The 5,000-nt window shown below is 39.8% G+C and overlaps 7 non-coding genes across 7 annotated transcripts in view; all 7 read right to left on the bottom strand.

Annotated features, from left to right (window-relative positions):
• The window catches only part of LOC136178728 (5S ribosomal RNA), a 119-nt gene extending 108 nt beyond the window's left edge, over positions 1 to 11 (bottom strand). Inside the window, exon 1 of the ribosomal RNA XR_010666100.1 lies at positions 1 to 11. This exon is cut by the window's left edge and continues 108 nt beyond it. This is a non-coding gene — a ribosomal RNA (5S ribosomal RNA).
• A 1,507-nt stretch (positions 12 to 1,518) lies between these two features.
• Positions 1,519 to 1,637, bottom strand: LOC136178739 (5S ribosomal RNA). The gene has a single exon (XR_010666112.1). It is a non-coding gene; the product is annotated as a 5S ribosomal RNA (ribosomal RNA).
• A 505-nt stretch (positions 1,638 to 2,142) lies between these two features.
• On the bottom strand, positions 2,143 to 2,261 carry LOC136178703 (5S ribosomal RNA). The gene has a single exon (XR_010666076.1). It is a non-coding gene; the product is annotated as a 5S ribosomal RNA (ribosomal RNA).
• A 505-nt stretch (positions 2,262 to 2,766) lies between these two features.
• On the bottom strand, positions 2,767 to 2,885 carry LOC136178647 (5S ribosomal RNA). Its single transcript, XR_010666018.1, has one exon. It is a non-coding gene; the product is annotated as a 5S ribosomal RNA (ribosomal RNA).
• A 662-nt stretch (positions 2,886 to 3,547) lies between these two features.
• Positions 3,548 to 3,666, bottom strand: LOC136178646 (5S ribosomal RNA). The gene has a single exon (XR_010666017.1). It is a non-coding gene; the product is annotated as a 5S ribosomal RNA (ribosomal RNA).
• Positions 3,667 to 4,171: 505 nt separating this feature from the next.
• Positions 4,172 to 4,290, bottom strand: LOC136178645 (5S ribosomal RNA). The gene has a single exon (XR_010666016.1). It is a non-coding gene; the product is annotated as a 5S ribosomal RNA (ribosomal RNA).
• A 662-nt stretch (positions 4,291 to 4,952) lies between these two features.
• The window catches only part of LOC136178644 (5S ribosomal RNA), a 119-nt gene continuing 71 nt past the window's right edge, over positions 4,953 to 5,000 (bottom strand). The window contains exon 1 of the ribosomal RNA XR_010666015.1: positions 4,953 to 5,000. This exon is cut by the window's right edge and continues 71 nt beyond it. This is a non-coding gene — a ribosomal RNA (5S ribosomal RNA).

Raw genomic sequence — 5,000 nt, 5'->3', positions numbered from 1 at the left:
TGGCCGTAAGCTGTTATTGTGTGCAGAAAGGGGCCTTTTAAAGATCTCATGCCCTCGGCCATAATGTGGGGGAGCATATGTTCCCCCACATTATTGATTCTGGCTGAATTTTTGGACATGTGAATATGTCTCTATATGATGAAAAAAAAGCATATGATGAAAAAAATGAAAAAGCTTACAGCACCTGGTATTCCCAGGCGGTCTCCCATCCAAGTACTAACCAGGCCCGACCCTGCTTAGCTTCTCAGATCACATGAGATTGAGCTTTTTTTATTTTTTATCTTTTATTATCAAAAGTACAAAAACATTTATAATACTTTCACATCATTTACAACAAATACTATCACACAACATACATCACATAAATCAAACCTCCCCTCTGAAACAAACAACACTCCAACAAAACCAAGATAAAGCAAACAAACTCAAACCACCCCTGATTCCCACAACAACCCCCAAATACTCTAATAATACTTTCACATCATTTACAACAAATACTATCACACAACATACATCACATAAATCAAACCTCCCCTCTGAAACAAACAACACTCCAACAAAACCAAGATAAAGCAAACAAACTCAAACCACCCCTGATTCCCACAACAACCCCCAAATACTCTCAAAACCCCTCTGAAACAAAACCCCTCAAATCAAATCAAAAAAATGAAAAAGCTTACAGCACCTGGTATTCCCAGGCGGTCTCCCATCCAAGTACTAACCAGGCCCGACCATGCTTAGCTTCTGAGATCACACGAGATCAAGCTTTTTTTATCTTTTATCTTTTATTATCAAAAGTACAAAAACATTTATAATACTTTCACATCATTTACAACAAATACTATCACACAACATACATCACATAAATCAAACCTCCCCTCTGAAACAAACAACACTCCAACAAAACCAAGATAAAGCAAACAAACTCAAACCACCCCTGATTCCCACAACAACCCCCAAATACTCTAATAATACTTTCACATCATTTACAACAAATACTATCACACAACATACATCACATAAATCAAACCTCCCCTCTGAAACAAACAACACTCCAACAAAACCAAGATAAAGCAAACAAACTCAAACCACCCCTGATTCCCACAACAACCCCCAAATACTCTCAAAACCCCTCTGAAACAAAACCCCTCAAATCAAATCAAAAAAATGAAAAAGCTTACAGCACCTGGTATTCCCAGGCGGTCTCCCATCCAAGTACTAACCAGGCCCGACCATGCTTAGCTTCTGAGATCACACGAGATCAAGCTTTTTTTATCTTTTATCTTTTATTATCAAAAGTACAAAAACATTTATAATACTTTCACATCATTTACAACAAATACTATCACACAACATACATCACATAAATCAAACCTCCCCTCTGAAACAAACAACACTCCAACAAAACCAAGATAAAGCAAACAAACTCAAACCACCCCTGATTCCCACAACAACCCCCAAATACTCTCAAAACCCCTCTGAAACAAAACCCTTCAAATCAAATCAAAAAAATGAAAAAGCTTACAGCACCTGGTATTCCCAGGCGGTCTCCCATCCAAGTACTAAGCAGACCCTACCCTGCTTAGCTTCCGAGATCGGACGAGATCGGGTATGTTCAGGGTGGTATGGCCGTAAGCTGTTATTGTGTGCAGAAAGGGGCCTTTTAAAGATCTCATGCCCTCGGCCATAATGTGGGGGAGCAAATGCTCCCCCACATTATTGATTCTGGCTGAATTTTTGGACATGTGAATATGTCTCTATATGATGAAAAAAAAGCATATGATGAAAAAAATGAAAAAGCTTACAGCACCTGGTATTCCCAGGCGGTCTCCCATCCAAGTACTAACCAGGCCCGACCCTGCTTAGCTTCTGAGATCACACGAGATCAAGCTTTTTTTATTTTTTATCTTTTATTATCAAAAGTACAAAAACATTTATAATACTTTCACATCATTTACAACAAATACTATCACACAACATACATCACATAAATCAAACCTCCCCTCTGAAACAAACAACACTCCAACAAAACCAAGATAAAGCAAACAAACTCAAACCACCCCTGATTCCCACAACAACCCCCAAATACTCTCAAAACCCCTCTGAAACAAAACCCCTCAAATCAAATCAATAAAATGAAAAAGCTTACAGCACCTGGTATTCCCAAGCGGTCTCCCATCCAAGTACTAACCAGGCCCGACCCTGTTTAGCTTCCGAGATCGGACGAGATCGGGCATGTTCAGGGTGGTATGGCCGTAAGCTGTTATTATGTGCAGAAAGGGGCCTTTTAAAGATCTCATGCCCTCGGCCATAATGTGGGGGAGCAAATGCTCCCCCACATTATTGATTCTGGCTGAATTTTTGGACATGTGAATATGTCTCTATATGATGAAAAAAAAGCATATGATGAAAAAAATGAAAAAGCTTACAGCACCTGGTATTCCCAGGCGGTCTCCCATCCAAGTACTAACCAGGCCCGACCCTGCTTAGCTTCTGAGATCACACGAGATCAAGCTTTTTTTATTTTTTATCTTTTATTATCAAAAGTACAAAAACATTTATAATACTTTCACATCATTTACAACAAATACTATCACACAACATACATCACATAAATCAAACCTCCCCTCTGAAACAAACAACACTCCAACAAAACCAAGATAAAGCAAACAAACTCAAACCACCCCTGATTCCCACAGCAACCCCCAAATACTCTCAAAACCCCTCTGAAACAAAACCCCTCAAATCAAATCAAAAAAATGAAAAAGCTTACAGCACCTGGTATTCCCAGGCGGTCTCCCATCCAAGTACTAACCAGGCCCGACCCTGCTTAGCTTCCGAGATCGGACGAGATCGGGCATGTTCAGGGTGGTATGGCCGTAAGCTGTTATTGTGTGCAGAAAGGGGCCTTTTAAAGATCTCATGCCCTCGGCCATAATGTGGGGGAGCAAATGCTCCCCCACATTATTGATTCTGGCTGAATTTTTGGACATGTGAATATGTCTCTATATGATGAAAAAAAAGCATATGATGAAAAAAATGAAAAAGCTTACAGCACCTGGTATTCCCAGGCGGTCTCCCATCCAAGTACTAACCAGGCCCGACCCTGCTTAGCTTCTGAGATCACACGAGATCAAGCTTTTTTTATTTTTTATCTTTTATTATCAAAAGTACAAAAACATTTATAATACTTTCACATCATTTACAACAAATACTATCACACAACATACATCACATAAATCAAACCTCCCCTCTGAAACAAACAACACTCCAACAAAACCAAGATAAAGCAAACAAACTCAAACCACCCCTGATTCCCACAACAACCCCCAAATACTCTAATAATACTTTCACATCATTTACAACAAATACTATCACACAACATACATCACATAAATCAAACCTCCCCTCTGAAACAAACAACACTCCAACAAAACCAAGATAAAGCAAACAAACTCAAACCACCCCTGATTCCCACAACAACCCCCAAATACTCTCAAAACCCCTCTGAAACAAAACCCCTCAAATCAAATCAAAAAAATGAAAAAGCTTACAGCACCTGGTATTCCCAGGCGGTCTCCCATCCAAGTACTAACCAGGCCCGACCCTGCTTAGCTTCCGAGATCGGACGAGATCGGGCATGTTCAGGGTGGTATGGCCGTAAGCTGTTATTGTGTGCAGAAAGGGGCCTTTTAAAGATCTCATGCCCTCGGCCATAATGTGGGGGAGCAAATGCTCCCTCACATTATTGATTCTGGCTGAATTTTTGGACATGTGAATATGTCTCTATATGATGAAAAAAAAGCATATGATGAAAAAAATGAAAAAGCTTACAGCACCTGGTATTCCCAGGCGGTCTCCCATCCAAGTACTAACCAGGCCCGAACCTGCTTAGCTTCTGAGATCACACGAGATCAAGCTTTTTTTATTTTTTATCTTTTATTATCAAAAGTACAAAAACATTTATAATACTTTCACATCATTTACAACAAATACTATCACACAACATACATCACATAAATCAAACCTCCCCTCTGAAACAAACAACACTCCAACAAAACCAAGATAAAGCAAACAAACTCAAACCACCCCTGATTCCCACAACAACCCCCAAATACTCTCAAAACCCCTCTGAAACAAAACCCCTCAAATCAAATCAAAAAAATGAAAAAGCTTACAGCACCTGGTATTCCCAGGCGGTCTCCCATCCAAGTACTAACCAGGCCCGACCCTGCTTAGCTTCCGAGATCGGACGAGATCGGGCATGTTCAGGGTGGTATGGCCGTAAGCTGTTATTGTGTGCAGAAAGGGGCCTTTTAAAGATCTCATGCCCTCGGCCATAATGTGGGGGAGCAAATGCTCCCTCACATTATTGATTCTGGCTGAATTTTTGGACATGTGAATATGTCTCTATATGATGAAAAAAAAGCATATGATGAAAAAAATGAAAAAGCTTACAGCACCTGGTATTCCCAGGCGGTCTCCCATCCAAGTACTAACCAGGCCCGAACCTGCTTAGCTTCTGAGATCACACGAGATCAAGCTTTTTTTATTTTTTATCTTTTATTATCAAAAGTACAAAAACATTTATAATACTTTCACATCATTTACAACAAATACTATCACACAACATACATCACATAAATCAAACCTCCCCTCTGAAACAAACAACACTCCAACAAAACCAAGATAAAGCAAACAAACTCAAACCACCCCTGATTCCCACAACAACCCCCAAATACTCTAATAATACTTTCACATCATTTACAACAAATACTATCACACAACATACATCACATAAATCAAACCTCCCCTCTGAAACAAACAACACTCCAACAAAACCAAGATAAAGCAAACAAACTCAAACCACCCCTGATTCCCACAACAACCCCCAAATACTCTCAAAACCCCTCTGAAACAAAACCCCTCAAATCAAATCAAAAAAATGAAAAAGCTTACAGCACCTGGTATTCCCAGGCGGTCTCCCATCCAAGTACTAA

Source organism: Labrus bergylta, chromosome 3 (genome assembly GCF_963930695.1).
Source record: "Labrus bergylta chromosome 3, fLabBer1.1, whole genome shotgun sequence".
NCBI classification, from domain to species: Eukaryota; Metazoa; Chordata; class Actinopteri; order Labriformes; family Labridae; genus Labrus; species Labrus bergylta.
This window is presented reverse-complemented; position numbering and strand designations above follow the sequence as displayed.